Source organism: Rana temporaria, chromosome 2 (genome assembly GCF_905171775.1).
Source record: "Rana temporaria chromosome 2, aRanTem1.1, whole genome shotgun sequence".
NCBI lineage: Eukaryota > Metazoa > Chordata > Amphibia > Anura > Ranidae > Rana > Rana temporaria.
Genome location: NC_053490.1, coordinates 518,219,913 through 518,236,661, shown reverse-complemented (window position 1 = coordinate 518,236,661; position 16,749 = coordinate 518,219,913). Strand labels below are relative to the sequence as shown.

General features: G+C 44.5%; 1 protein-coding gene across 7 annotated transcripts in view; it reads right to left on the bottom strand.

Moving 5' to 3' along the window:
- The window catches only part of BCL9 (BCL9 transcription coactivator), a 370,958-nt gene that overhangs the window by 58,717 nt on the left and 295,492 nt on the right, over nucleotides 1-16,749 (bottom strand). The gene's annotated exons all lie outside the window — the stretch shown is intronic.

The window sequence follows — 16,749 nt, the reverse complement described above, 5'->3', positions numbered from 1 at the left end:
TTTTGCGATTCGGCACTGCGTTGCTTTAACTGACAATTGTGCGGTCGTGCAACGTGGCTCCCAAACAAAATTGACGTTCCTTTTTTTCCCCCCACAAATAAAGCTTTATTTGGTGGTATTTGATCACCTCTGTAGTTTTTTTTTTTTTTGCGTTATAAATAAAAAAGAGCAAAAATTAAAAATAAGCAATACTTTTTGTTATAATAAATATCCCCCCAAAAAATACATAAAACAAAATTTCTTTCTCAGTTTAGGCCGATATGTATTCGTCTACATATTTCAGTAAAAAATAAATAAAAAAATAGGGGATAATTATGGCATTTTTATTATCAGTCATTTAAAAATGGCTACAAAAATGCACCGATTACGGTGTAAATGACACTGGCAGTGAAGGGGTTAAACACTAGGGGGGGCAATGAAGGGGGTTACGTGTGTCCTAGGGAGTGATTCTAACTGAGGGGGCCTGGGCTACAAGTGACACAACACTGATCACGGCTCCCGATGACAGGGAGCAGTAGATCAGTGTCCTGTCACAAGGCAGAACAGGGAAATGCCTTGTTTACACAGGCATCTTCCGGTTCAGCAGTTCCGTGACACGATCGCGGGACAGTGGCGGACATCCTGCGGGCACGGTCACGGAGCAAGTGGCAGGGGGGGGGGGGGCGCGTGCGCCATACGGCGGCAAATTCAAAGCAGCATACAGCCCCACCATTCTACCAACTTATATGTGGCGGACGGCAAGTGAGTAAACACCACAATCTCTGCAAACTTGATGAGAAAACACGGTTTTGAGGCACTCCCCAGATAGATTACCCTGAAATAGCACTCAGACATATGTTGTCGCATAGCTACAGCAGTTGTGTGTTTAACAGTGAATGCATATTGTTGTATACGCGGAACCCAGCAAAGAGCATCCGACCTGACAGCAAACTAAGATATAAATTAGAGGTTGACCGATATGGGTTTTTCTCTGGCCGATGCTGATATTTAGAAATCTGGGCGGCCGTTCTATGATGCCGATTTTTGCGGCCAATTTTTTTTTGTTGCCACTGGCTCGTGGCACTAATTGGCACTGGAAGATGGCACTAGCAGAAGGCACTTATTGGCACTGGCAGGCTGCACTGGATGGCACTGAAAGATGGTACTAGCAGATGGCACTGATTGGCAGGTGGCACTAACAGGTGACACTGGCAAGTGGCACTGGTTGGCACTGACTGGCAGGTGGCACCAATTGGCACTGGCAGGTGGCACTGGGTGCCAATAGTTAGCACTGGTTGGCATTGGCAGGTGGCACTGATGGCTTTAGTTGGCACTGGATCGCACTGGCAGGTGGCACTGGTATTGGTACTGGCAGATGGCACTGGATGGAAGGTGGCATTAATTGGCACTGGATGGTAGCACTGGTATTGCCACTGGCAGATGGCACTGGATGGCAAGTGGCACTGGTGCAACAAAAAAAAAAATGGTGTCAACCCCCTCAGTACAGACCCCCTTCTCCCTCCAGTATAGACACCCCCCCGCTACAGACACCAGAGAGCGGTTTGTGTCCCACGAGCGCGGGCCCCTCCTCTGTGGGCGTAAACAGAGAGGAGGGCCGCCGCGCTGGGTGTACCAAGAAGGCCGCGGCTCCAGAGCTAGGCCGAAGCCACGGTCTTTCCTGATGCTGTCACAGCATCAGGAAAGGCCGCGGCTTCGGCCTAGCTCCGGATCAGTGGCACCACTAGTGGCCATTTAAAATATCCGCCTAATTTGGATTAAAAAAATCGGCAGACCTCTAATATAAATCAATGGAGTTGGGATTTTTTTTTTTTAAACCAAAAATATGTAGCGGAATACATATTGGCCTAAATTGATGAAGAAATTAAAAATACATTTTTTTTTTTTTTTAATAGCACAAAAAATAAAAAAATAAACTGAGGTCATCAAATACCACCAAAAGAAATCTCTATTTGTTGGGGGGGGGGGGGGGGAGACACATTTTATTTGGGTACGGCGTCCAAAGTAACAGTGCCGTATCGGGGGGAAAAAATGGCCCGTCATGGTTACATAGTAGATGAGGTTTAAAAAAAAAAAAAACACAAGTCCAACCTGTGTGTGTGATTATATGTCAGTATTACATTGTATATCCCTGTATGTTGTGGTCATCAGGTGCTCATCTAATAGTTTCTTTAAACCATCGATGCCTCCCGCTGAGACCACCGCCTGTGGAAGGGAATTCCACAACCTTGCCACACTTACAATAAAGAACCCTCTACGGAGTTGAAGGGTAAACCGCTCTTCTAATTTTAATGAGTGGCCGCGTGTCTTGTTAAACTTCCTTCCAAAAAACGTTTTATCCCTATTGTGGGGTCACCAATACAGTATTTGTAAATTTAAATCATATCCCCTCTCAAGCGTCTCTTCTCCAGACAGAATTAGTTTGGTGCTCCCAACCTTTCTTCATAACCAATATCCTCCAGACCCTTTATTAGTTTTGTTGCCCTTCTTTGTACACTCTCCATTTCCAGTACATCCTTCCTGAGGAGTGGTTCCCAGAACTAGAAGGCATACTCCAGGTGCGGCCGGACCAGAGTTTTGTAGAGTGAGAAAATTATCGTTTTATCCCCTTTAAATTCCTTTACCGACAACCGCACGAAGATATACGTCGGCAGAATGGCACAGGCAGGCAAATAGGTACGTCCCTTTAAATTTTCTGCCTAGAAGGTGGTGCATGCCTACCGCGTGTCTCAGGAATGTGCTTGCAGGCCCCGCAAACTCAATGTTCACCAGTTGCCCGCGATTGTGGCGAGGAGAGGCAGAAGGGGGAGATGTAAACAAGGCATTTCTGTGCTCTGCCTAGTGACAGGACAGATCTACTGCTCCCCGTGATCGGGAGCAGTGATCGATGCCATGTCACTGGTATCCCCCCCCCCACAGTTAGAATCACTCCCTAGGACACTTAACCCCTTCATCGCCCCCTAGTGTTTAAACCCCTTCCCTGCCAGTGTCATTTATACAGTAATCAGTGCCTATTTATAGCACTGATCGATGTATAAATGACAATGGTCCCAAAAAAGTGTCAAAAAAAGTGTCCGCCATAATGTCGCAGTCCAGATAAAAAAAAAAAAAAAAAAAAAAAAAATCGAAGATCGTCGCCATTACTAGTAAAAAAAAAAAATCCATAAATCTATCCCCAATTTTGTAGATGCTATAACTTTAGCGCAAACCAATCAATATTCGCTTATTGCTTCTTTTTTTTTTACCGAAAATATGTAGAATACGTATCGGCCTAAACAGAGAGAAAAAAAAAAAGCATATTTACTATAGCAAAAAGATAGGTGTTTTTTTTTTTTTTTTTTTAAATCGTCGCTCTTTTGTTTATAGCGCAAAAAATAAAAATCGCAGAGGTGATCAAATACCACCAAAAGAAAGATTTGTGGGGAAAAAAGGGACGTCAATTTTGTTTAGGAATGTCACACGACCGTGCAATTGTCTGTTAAAGCGACATAGTGCCGATATCGCATTAAAAAAAATGGTCCGGTCATTGGGCAGCCAATTCCTCCGGGGCTGAAGTGGTTAATGCATGCCAATATTCTGTTTGCAGCAGCTTGGCATTGCATGCCATTTCTGAGCCTGCTAGGGGACCCCCCAGGTCCTTTTCCATTCTAGATTCCCCCAATGTATAGATTGCATTCATATTTTTGCCACCCAAATGCATTATTTTACATTTTTTTACATTAAACCAAAATTTGCCGTGTAGTTGCCCACCCCATTCATTTGTTCAGATCTTACAAGGTTTCCACATCCTCCATCTTTCAAATAAAAAGCTCACTACTACTACAGATAAGAGGATAGGACCTTTATTTCATGGCACCAAGGCACACAAGCACACAGTTGATCAGGTTGCTGTATATTGGCTTAAACTGTTGTGATGAACACAGCGATTGGCTCTTTTGTGTTTAATATACACCTTATCCAATGTCACACGTCTGACAGCCATGGAAGTCTGAGTTAATCTGTAACAGATTGTTCTCAGTGAAGTAATTAGGCGCCACTGTGGAGTCAAGCAAATGAACACAAAGCTTCCTGATGTGGATGCATTCATTCCCTGCACTACACTAAAAAGGAAACCAGCAAAATACCAGCAAAACCCAAACGACGTCGCAGAACTTTAGAGAAGCCACTAAACCCAATCACAGCTTTTTACAGCAGAAAAAAAAAAAAAAAAAGATAAATATACAAGTTTCAGCTGACTGCCTGCCAACGTACAGCAATAATCATTATGTAACATTGACTTTTATCTCAGTACAAAACAAATTATATCTACTGCAGATCAGTCATCTTTTTTACAACTTCGATTACTGTCAAGGCCGTTTTTTTTTTTTTTTTTTACAATACAACTTTATTTCTTGCCCAATAATTTATATTGCAGCGAAGCAACTTTGAGTCAGCTGACTATATGGAAAATAATGAAGTAAAAACAATGGAATCCAACCTGGGGTGTATAATAAATATTCCAAACCTCTGATACGTCTATACAAGACGGGATACCTCCCAATAGACACTGGGTAACATGTAAAAAAGGATGAGACAGGGGTCTCAAATAATGTCTTTGAGGGAGAATCAGCAACAGAGTAACAAAAACTTTGATGAATACACATACAGTTTAATAAAGGTCCAACTGGGGTGGTGCAGAGACCTCCCGAGTGGGACCCGTGCCTCCAATGTACAGTTATCTAAAAAAAAAAACTGCAAAAAATTACAACGTTGTACAAGAATAAAAGTTTGCTAAAAGACTGACCAACCGCTACTGACTGGGGAGATAAAAACACAATCCTCCAAAATGCAAACTGATCGCTGGCAAAAAAATATATATATGGATATATGTGTGGCTGACCCCACTGATCTGGGTCAAAGAAAAGGGGGAAGCGGATGCAATCGAGGAAACCTCACTCTAATCTCCAGATATAAACCCACTCAGCACATCCACCGCACTTCCAAAACTTCTTTATCCCTCCATGCCCGCCGCAATATATCTCACTAGAGCAGTGGTTCTCAACCTGGGGGTCAAATGATGATTTGCCAGGGGTCACCAGATCCTGGGCTGTTCCTGAAGCCCGCACTGTTCTCCCAGGAAGGGAGATAAGAGGGGGAGGAGCAAAGAAAAAGGGAGAGAAAGGAAAAAAAATAGAGAGCAAGAAAGACAGTTCGAGGGAAAGATGGGGGGGACGGACGACAAGGAATTAGGATAGAGAGAGAGATGAAAGGGAAAGAAAGGAGAACAAAGAGAAAGAGTGGTACATCCTAAAATGTACCATAAGGGGTTTTAATACTTTACGAGTGGAAGGCACTCAGGGAGCGCTAAATGTCCGCGGGTTAGGGGCGCAAATTACTTGTCTTGCCTTGAGTGCTTTCAACTCATGCTATGAAAATAAATTTTACTGTTAGGGGTCCCCACAACTTGGGAAATTTTATCAAGGGGTCACGGCACTAGTAGGTTGAGAACCACTGCACTAGAGGAACGCGGACATTAGATTTACAGCTGAACTCCGGGATAAGTAAAAAAAAAATGTGTAAATACAAGAGTCATGTGTGTTCTTCATTGTATCTGTATTTCTTCCAGACCCGTGCAGTAATCCAGTGCGAGACTTCCTGTAATAAAGACCGCTCACTGCTGCTCTCTCTCTTTGTGCAGGGTGACTGGTCTTGTCCCCGCCCCCTCCTGCAATGGGCCCCTCCCACAGCTCTGCTCTCTGCACAGGCTATGTGCAGCAAAGGGATGGTGTCACTGCTACGTTTAGGGCGGCAACTAACGATTATTTTCATAATCGATTAGTTGGCCGATTATTGTTTTGATTAATCGTTTAATCAGTTAATAGCCTTAAAAAAAAAAAAAAAAAATTTGCATTTTTTTTTTGGGCCAATTTGTTGTTGGGCAGATTACAAAACACAATATGTCGCAAAAACACATTACATGCTTTTCTGCAGCTTCTCCATTGAAGTATATTGAACCAAAAAATAGCACCGTTTTGCGTTTAAAAAGTCCTCGCCCTTTCTAAATAGGCAGCAGCTGAAAAAAAAAAAAAAAAAAATCATGGATGTGAACGTGTCCCATAGGAAAACATGTAAATGAACTGTAGTGTGTTTCTGCAAAAAGCACCAAAAAACAGAGGTGTGACCCCGGTCTGAGACGTTTAGTAACATAATGGGGTTAAAAAAACAAAAATAAAGTGCAAAAAGAGCAAATAATCGCTACTCTAAGGGGTTCATTTTTTTCCTGTGGGACAGTGAAAGTAATATTTACAGTAGCAATTTTCTTTTTTGTACTACAAAGGGCTAATTTTAGTTTTTTTTAACCCCATTATGTTACTGGCCGATTAATCGATTATGAAAATTGTAATGGATTTCATAATCGATTAGTTGTTTCGGCCCTATATATATATATATATTTTAAACAAATACACACCTGGCCTGTGTAGAAACCTTTGCTTACCTAGTTTAAAATTGGTATTTTTTGCTGGAAAATTACTTAAAACCCCCAAACATTTTTTTTTTTTTTTTTAGCAGAGAACCTAGAGAATAAAATGACGATCATTGCAATATTGCATGTCACACCATATTTTTTTTAAATAAAGTTTTTATTGAACAATTTACATTTGAAACATAGTTCTGCAAGTTACAAGGCAATACTGGAGAAATGTATAAAATAAAGAAATATGGCTTATACACATATAGGCGCAGTAGATAAACAATGGACTCCGTAACTACCAATGAGTGAAAAACCCCGTGCCTACGCTATTCATGGGATTGTACGCTAGAAGAATATATAGGTTTACGGACCCTCAGTGTCTGTGGACTCAAGCCATCTGTCCCAGATTTTGTTGTACTTATCTGGACAACCTCTGTTCATGCATATGAACTTTTTGTAGGGAAGTGTGTTTATATCTAGTTTCCAGTCGTTGAAGCTGGGGCGAGTGGGTCTCATCCACTGTCTGGCTATAATTTTTCTAGCAGAAAACAATGTTTCATGCAAAAATGTTTTAGTGAATTTGTCTATTTCTGCATCAGGGAATATCCCCAGTAAGCATTGTTTGGGATCCAGGGACAATGGGGAGTCGCACCATATTTGTGCAGCTGTCTTACAAACACAAATTATTTGGGGAAATAATTTGCACAAAGATGGTGTGACATGCAATATTGCAACGACCGTCATTTTATTCTCTAGGTTCTCTGCTAAAAAATAATAAAATAATGTTTGGGTGTTTTAAGTAATTTTCCAGCAAAAAATACCAATTTAAACTTGTAAGCAAACAAGGTTCCTAAACAGGCCATGTTTTAAAGTGGTTAAAGGCCCCCTATAGGTCATCAGTTTAGCACTACAAAGGAAGTCTGGCATTAGAAATATTTCTCTCACTCCTGTGTGCGCAGCGATATGCAACATGTGCATTGCAATTGACGCTCTTATGTGTATGCGGCGATGAGATTTTATGTGCTTGGGTGTGACCAATTTTTTACAGTTTCAAAAGATGTTTAATACTTTTTTTTTCCCCCCCCCCCCCCCCCCAAGTGATAATTTATTGGTGACAGGTTCTCTTTAACGAGACCCCGGGGGAGTGTGAAAGTAATCCAGCAGAGGTGCCAGACTGCTTTTAACCTGACAGGCGGCAGTCTGCTTGTCAGATTTACACACAATCCCGGTAGCTGTGCGTGTAAAAACCCCCGCTGTAAGGTCCGTACAGTAAGTGATAGGAATGTTTTATTTAGAAAAACAGAAAAAAAAAAACCCTAACATGTCATATTTACCTGCTCTGTGCAATAGTTTTTACACAGAGCAGCCCCAATCCTTCTCTTCCGGGGTCCCCTGATGCTGCGCTCCACTCCTCATTTCTCCCGTACCCTCCAATAGCAGGCCGCTTGTAATGGGGACACTCATGCGGGCTCAATCCAGAGTCACAGAGTCAGGCTGTGTGTGTCTATTGACACACACAGTGAAGCTAGGCCCCACCCTCTGCGCTCCCTCCTCACAGACTAGGATAGTAAGCAGGAGCTAATGGCTTCCACTGCTGCCTCAGTCCCTGTGAGAGGTGAGAGAGTGATTGAGTGAAAGCAGGGCGGCTGCTCTTGGGCACAGTGCTGGATCACAATTGGGCTTAGGCAAGATTTTTTTGGGGGGGAGCTGGACAAGAAGAGTTTGCCTTAATACAAAGCATGCATTAAGGTAAAAACTTTTAGCCATGACACACAACTTTAATACTTATAGGGGAGCCAAGCTGCAGAAGTTTATTTGAAAACCGTGATTGGGGGGGGGGGGGGGGCATTAAAAAAATAAAATAAAAACACCGTGATAATTAAGCTGGCCAATGGTAGAATTGAATCTCGGCCAGTTCAGCAAGGACTGTCCGAGAATCAATCCATCTATGGGCAGGCTGGTTATACCAAAGTCAATCCATTGAACTGCTTGGGTACAACCAGCCTGTTGTAATTTTTACATGCGATTACAACCGGTAGCTATGGCCGCTAGCAGTAAACATTGTGTTCTGCTGGCCCGGGAAGACTCCCTGCTGGCAGAACACAATTGCGCTGCGGGAGGAATTCTCCCCTGTGAAAACGGAATGTGTTATTGAGTGCTTTTCTTTCGTTCCACCCGTGATGCAAGGAAAGAAGAAGATAAAATAATCTATGGCTTGCCTTGCTCCTAATATCCTTAAGATAAGCGGAGGCAGAGATTGTCTGCAGGTGTCATCCACTTTCCCGATGCGGTTCTAAAACAGGAACGATTTTATGCAAGCACACACTCAACTATTACCAGTCCGTCGCTAGCGGGGGGGTTAAAAGCACCCCGCTAGTGGCCGAAAAGCACCGCAAATAAGATGGTAAAGCGCCAATATAAACCAACGCCTCGGTGTGAAAGAGACTTATATATATATATATATATATATATATATATATATATATATATATATATATTCGCTGCACAAATATGGTATGACATGCAAATGGACAACATTTTGGCCTCATGCATTCTGGGCGTTTGGCCTGATACGCAAGACTCTGGCGTTTAGGTGTGGGTAGAAAACCCGGCCACACCATCCAGCCCCACTACTGGCAGCCTGTGAAACTCCGAGAGGCTGAAAGGGACACTGATTGCTACCAATGTTTAGAGCAGAACGCACCCAGGAACGAAGACTGCCTGTGTCCTGAGCATTCGTCAATGCGTGTATACTTTATGACTAAGGCCCCAAGGTGTGGGCAGAAACACGTCAATTCTTTAATATGGATGGATATTTTTAGGTCTTGATGGATAATAAATAAAGCTTGAACTGTTTTATCAGTCAAGTCTGTGCCAGATTTTCTAATTCTCTCATGCGTTCATACTGCCCTACCACTCCAAAGTAAGCTTCTGCTATAAGTCATACATGTTGAACTCAAAACAGACAAAAAAAGTAAAATAATAATAATAATAATAAGCCACAATCCTGTTGATCTTTAAAAAACAAACTAGTTAAAGCGGAGTTCCGGCCACAATTTCACTTTTTAAATATAAATACCCCTGTAATACACAAGCTTAATGTATTCTAGTAAAGTTAGTCTGTAAACTAAGGTCCGTTTTGTTAGGTTGTTACAGCATTTAGACACTTTATAAAATAGAAATTGACTGGGGCCATCTTAAGTGTGGGCATCATGAAGCCAGACTGTATGACTTCCTGGATTTCAGCCTTGCAGATCTCGCACATGCTCAGTGCTGCACAAGCAGTGTAATAGGTTTCAGCTCAGGTTTCAGCACCTGTACTGTCCAAGTCACATGATTCTTCGAGACTGGGAATGCACAGACTCCTGGAAAGTTACACCCACTACATTCCCAGGAGTCTGTGCGGTGTAGGTTAGGAAGCATTAAGCACCTAGGTGCAGGAAGAGGGAAGATTAACTATTCTGCCTAGCAACAACACTTTGAAGGCATCTAAAAAAAAAAAAAAAAAAAAAATGTCTTAAAGGACTGAAATTTTTTTTAAAACTACTGATGTAATGTTATATTTATGGGTGGAACTCCACTTTAATGCCGCGTACACACCATCACTTTCTGCGATGGAAAAAAACGTCATTTTCAAAAACGTCAATTTAATTGACCGTGTGTGGGCAAAAACGTCGTTTTATGTCTTCTAAAAAACGACAGAAAAAAATTGAAGCATGCTTCAATTTTATGTGTCGTTTTTCAAAAGTGCACTTTTTACCTCACAGAAATTGACCGTGTGTAGCAAAAAACGTCGTTTTCTAAGACGTTTTTTTCATCCACGCATGCCCAGAAGCTAGCTTCAATGGTAAAACGTGGTGGAACGTAACCTGACTTTGCAAGATCATTGTGAGAAAACGATGGTGTGTATGCAACTTCGTCTTTGAAAATTGAAGTTTCAAAAACGTCATTTTTTACTTCACAGAAAGTGTCGTTTTTTTTCATCACATAAAGTGATGGTGTGTACGGGGCATAAGGCTCAATGCACACTGAAGCTGATAAACTGCAGTTTATTGGCGTTTTGGCTTTTTTTTTTTAAAAGCCAATAAAGTGAACTCTGTTAGCCTATGTGCCCATGCACACCTTGGCGTTTTTTAGTGTTAATAAGCTTTGGAGTTTATTGGCTTTTTTCTGAACGCCCGAAATATGCGTTCAAAGTGCAATTTTTTGGCGGAAAAAACGCTGAAAAACGCCGGTGCCAGCGTTTTTTTTTTTGCGTTTTTTAATCCATTAAAAAAAAAAAAAAAAGCTACACTAAAAAACGCAGATTAAAGCTATTGCAAAAATGTTAAAAAAAACGTTGAAAGGCTCCCTGCAAAGCTACTGGCGTTTTTTTATAGCTTTTATCAGCTTCAGTGTGCATGAAGCCTTATAGTCTGAGCCTGGCTTCATCAAACGACACAAAACCAGTGTGCAACACATGAAGTTAAAAAATGTGATCCGCATACTTTCTCTGAACACCAAAGCTGGGTAACCTATGCCCTAGACCAGGGGTGTCAAACTGGCGGCCCTCCAGCTGTTCCAAAACTACAAGTCCCATCATGCCTCTGCCTGTGGGAGTCATGCTTGTAACTGTTAGTCTTGCAATGCCTCATGGGACTTGTAGTTTTGCAACAGCTGGAGGGCCGCCAGTTTGACACCCCTGCCCTAGACTAAAGTTGGTCATACATGGCCCCGGTCAGCAGGACCACCTGGGCTGGATAAAAGCAGATTTCAGAATTGTAGGGCCTGTGTGGAAAACGGTCAGCAGCCAAACAGACAGTGACTGGATTTAATCAGATGTAGTCACCATTCGGCAATGTCCCTGTATTCTGACTGATGAATACAGTAGCTGGCAGGGGAAAGGGAAATCTATAAATCTCTCTGGACACAGCAGGGCAGAAGAGAAATCCAAGTGTGTATGGCCAACTCCGTGGCGTTACTAGGGTTGGTGCCACCTGGTATGGTAAAACATGGTGTCACCCCAACCCCTCCCGGGCACTGAGCAGGCTAGTGCTTCGGTGCAGCTCTCCCCCCTTAACCTGCCACAAATGGTGGAGCCGGGGTGGTGGATGGAGCCGTGGTGAGATATTTGATTTGAGGGGGGAGGGTGTTAGAGGATATGTGCTATGGAGTGCTCTGGGAGAGGAGAAGAATTGTGCTGGGGGTGTCAAACTCCATCTGCCCCCCTCTTTCTAGCACAAGTCCTCTCTATCTAACCCAAAACAAAGCCCCCTTCTAACCCCCAACCCCCTTCCCTAAAATGTACTCCTGGCAGCATATTGTTACCTACAGGGGCGGACTGACCATTGAGACTCTCGGGCACTGCCCGAGGGCCCCGTGCCACTAGGGGGCCCCATCAGGGTTGCCAGGCTCAATAAAACCAGAGACAGTATGTAAAAATCTGTGTTTTTTTTTACATCTGTCCCTGATATGTCCGAAACCGACATGCTTTTGATGTGAAAATCCTGAGATTTTAGCTGCCCCGCCTCTGCAATGCCTCCTGGCGTGGTGGCCATCTGTAAGCCCGGGGGCCCCATAATCTTCTATTGCCCGGGGGCCCCATGAGTTGTCAGTCCACCCCTGATTACCTACCCAGCCCCAAGCCCCCCAGATTCCCCCATCACAATGTCCCACAAGACTCCATAACATTACAGACCTCAGCCCGGCCCCATTGCAGATGCTGTAGTGTGCCGTCCCCCCTCCTTGTCTGTGTACTTGTCCTGTCAGAGCCGAGGAGGAGGCGGCTAGAGTCCGGTGTGCAGTGAGCGCAGCCGGCGGGGAGAGGAATGCGATTGCGGCGTGTGGGACCGTGACGGTCAGACCTCGGGAACCCTGCCCATCTCTCTACCTCGGTCCTCCCCCGTACATAGCGTGTAGCCAACGAAATCTTGGAAGGGAAGCTGCTGCGGCTCCTCCCAATGCAGCTCTGTGCATGTCAGTCTGCTTGGAGTCACCCACGTACGGGCCGCACCCGCATAGTGATGCCACTGGGCTAAATTATAGTAGAACTATGAGCTAAACTCCCCCCCCCCCCCCCCACACCCCAATTTTGAAAATAATAGGGGAGAGCTATAACCCGTCAGATTAAAAAAAAATAAAAAATTGCTATCTGTGTCCTATTGGGGAGATTTCCATTCACTTCCTGTCCCCATAGCCAAAACAGGAAGTGGGAAAATTCCTTCAAATTTGGGGAATCCCTTAGGTCACCAGAACTAGTGTCCCCATGGGAAGATTTTATCTCCAATTACTTTTCAGGGGGGAAAAAAACTCAAAATGTTGAATCTTGTTGTACTTTCACTTGCAATGATCATGGTAAACATGATAGAGAGGAAGCATCTCCCCAACAGGGGCACAGACAATAAAAACAGGTGTTTTAGTCCCTCTCTACTCTATCCCCCAAAAAAAACACAACCTTTAAAAAAAAAAAAAAAAAAAAAAAGAGAAGAGAAGTTTTGACTTTAGTTATATTTAAGTACCTATAATGTGTCGTCCCATTCTATGTCCTGCAACTTTATGCAAAAAATAAAAATACTTTCTCCGTGGGACCAGATGCTGCCCAGAGCGGTGAACATCTGGCGCTACAACGGTTAACAGCAACAGCTGCAATTGTGAAGGACTTCTGCCTCTTGCCTGCTCCCCTCCACCAATTACAGAACTTGTACTATTACTTTCCCCACAACACGATCTGTGAATGGAGGAGGAATCACAGGATGTATTGCATTGTACAAAAACCCTGAGATTGCCATTCGTTGAATTCAGAGCAGTCACTCAAGCGACATTGAATTATTCACCTTTGCTCCTGCCCTGGTAGTTGGATAAAACCTTGGGGTAGATGCGCTTTAAGTTACGGCGGCGCAGCGTATTGTATTGTATTTACGCTACGCCGACGCAACTTACAGGAGCAAGTGCAGTATTCACAAAGCACTTGCTCTGTAAGTTGTGGCGGCATAGCGTAAATGGGGCCGGCGTAATTCAAATGTGGAAGGGGGGGGCCTGTTTTATGCTAATGTGTTATAACCTGACGTGATTGACGTGTTTTACGAATGGCGCATTCGCCGTTCATGTACATATCCCAGTGTGCATTGCTCTCAAGTACGCCGCAACGACGTATTGGTTTCGACGTGAACGTAAATTACGTCCAGCCCTATTCGCGAACGACTTACGCAAACAATTCAAATTTCTTAGCGGGAACGACGTCCATACTTAACATTGACTGCGCCACCTAATAGCAGGAGCAACGTTACGGCAAAAACGACTTGCGCAAAAAAACTACCGCCGGGCGCACGTACATTTGTGAATCGGCGTAACTAGGTAATTTGCATAATATACGCCGAAAACGACGGGAGCACCACCTAGCGGCCAGTGTGAGAATGCACCCTAAGATACGACGGCGTAAGAGACTTATGCCAGTCGTATCTTAGGCTAATGTCGGCGTATCTTGCTTTCTGAATACAGAAAGAAGATACGCCGGCGCAGATTTGAATTTACGTGGCGTATCTATAGATACGCCGGCGTAAATTCTCTGAATCTACCCCCTTATGTATAGGGAGGTGAGGGGGTGGGGGAGTAAGAGCTGGGGCAGTAGACCCGGTAAATAGTCACTCCAAGAAGAGGAGAGGGCTAGGACATGCAACAGGAATGCATCAATGCCGATACCAGGCATCTGCGCGAGTATAGGTACTTGCGCAAATGCTCCCGACACTGATACTTTGTGGTACGATTTGTGTCAATACAAAATGAATGGGAGCAAATTGCACTGCAAAGAATCGCATGCAGTGCAATTACGGTCTGAATCGCATGCGATTTCCCCCACTGTGTGTGTAGAAAAGCGCCATCTAGTGGGCAGTTCATTAAAAGGTTAGAACTCGCAGTACATATCCAAGTGCAAACATTTCAAAAGGTGTCCCGGTACTGCCGATGATGGCAAATCACGTCCACTGGAGATGCTCACAGGGCTGGAGGAAAAGTTCCGGGATCCTGTGGGTAAAGAGTGGAAATGTCAGCTTGGGGGGGGGGGGTGGACCGTCCCTACATCTCGAGCTGGGGGGTGGTCCACCACCCAAGCTGACATTTCCACCCTTTACCCACAGGATCCCGAACTTCTCCTCCAGCGGCTGTGATTTGCCATCATCGGCGGGACACCTATGCAGATGTTTCACTTGGCCACATTCAGGCATACCCCACTTTTAAGTACACAATGGGGTTTATTTACTATCCCTGGAAAGTGCAAAAATCAGACTCTGCATAGAAACCAATGAGCTTCCAGTTTTTTATTACCAGGCTTAATTGAACAAGCTGGGGTTAGAAGCTCATTGGTTTCCTTGCAGAAGTCAGTCTGATTTTCCAGCGATGGTAAATAAACACCATTGGGGGTTATTTAAAAAAAAAAGGCAAATCCACTTAGCACTACAAGTGCAAACTACAGGTGAAAAGCGCACTTATTGCACTGAAAGTGCAGTCGCTGTAGATCTGAGGGGGACATGCAAGGAAAATAAAAACCTGCTTGTACATGATTGGATAATAAAAACAGCAGAGCTTCCCCTTATTTCAGATCTACCCCTCAGATTTACACTACAAGGATTTGCCTTTAGTAAATAACCCCCAGTACGTACTTAAAAGTGGGGTATGCTTGTATGTACAGGCATACCCCACTTTTAAATACACAATGGGACCAGAGCATGTATGTAAAACGAAAATGTACTTAAAGTGAAACAATATCTTTTTTCAGGGTGTAGTGGAGGTCTCAGGGGCTGTAGTGGAGGTCTCAGGGGCTGTAGTGGAGGTCTCAGGGGCTGTAGTGGAGGTCTCAGGGGCTGTAGTGGAGGTCTCAGGGGCTGTAGTGGAGGTCTCAGGGGCTGTAGTGGAGGTCTCAGGGGCTGTAGTGGAGGTCTCAGGGGCTGTAGTGGAGGTCTCAGGGGCTGTAGTGGAGGTCTCAGGGGCTGTAGTGGAGGTCTCAGGGGCTGTAGTGGAGGTGTCAGGGGCTGTAGTGGAGGTGTCAGGGGCTGTAGTGGAGGTGTCAGGGGCTGTAGTGGAGGTGTCAGGGGCTGTAGTGGAGGTGTCAGGGGCTGTAGTGGAGGTGTCAGGGGCTGTAGTGGAGGTGTCAGGGGCTGTAGTGGAGGTGTCAGGGGCTGTAGTGGAGGTGTCAGGGGCTGTAGTGGAGGTGTCAGGGGCTGTAGTGGAGGTGTCAGGGGCTGTAGTGGAGGTGTCAGGGGCTGTAGTGGAGGTGTCAGGGGCTGTAGTGGAGGTGTCAGGGGCTGTAGTGGAGGTGTCAGGGGCTGTAGTGGAGGTGTCAGGGGCTGTAGTGGAGGTGTCAGGGGCTGTAGTGGAGGTGTCAGGGGCTGTAGTGGAGGTGTCAGGGGCTGTAGTGGAGGTGTCAGGGGCTGTAGTGGAGGTGTCAGGGGCTGTAGTGGAGGTGTCAGGGGCTGTAGTGGAGGTGTCAGGGGCTGTAGTGGAGGTGTCAGGGGCACACTGGAACAGGACGGGCTATGCTCTCAGAGCTTCAGCTCCTTCTGCTGCAAAATGTCTGTACAGTACTTGTAAGGCACTTTACATACACTCGCGGGTATGTCCTTACTACCCAATGTATGGAAAGTGAGTGTACTTAAAGTGGGGTATGCCTGTATGTACTGCGAGTTCTAAAATTTTGAATAAAAACTGCCCACTAGATGGTGCTTACACACACACACACACACAGTTGGGGGGGGAAAAAATTACATGCAATTAGGACAGGAATCGCACCACATTCCTGTTCAAAAATCACATGCGATTCTTTGCACTAATTTTTTTGTACTGATGCTAATCGCACCACAAGGGCAGCACAGTGGTGTAGTGAGTAGCACTTTCGCCTAGAAGCAAAAGGGTCGCTGGTTCGAATTCCGACCACGACACCATCTGCCTGGAGTTTGCATGTTCTCCCTGTGCCTGCGTGGGTTTCCTCCGGGTACTCCGGTTTCCTCCCACACTCCAAAGACATGCTGGTAGGTAAATTGGATCTGTCCAATATATATATATATGTATATGTATATCTGTGTGTGTATGACTGTGTCCCAACCGTGTTGAGATTCTACGGGGTAAAATGACCGCACCAGCCAAGCAGACACTGGCTGGAAAAAGCGCCTAGAGGCGATTCAGTTCGCATGTGTAGCGCTATACAAGTCATTCATTCATTCATTCATTCATTCATTAGGGACCAGTACAGGGCGAGTACTTAGTAAAGAAAGTATCGATACTCACATGCCGATAAAAAAAAAACAAAAAAACAAAAAAAACATTGGTGCAAC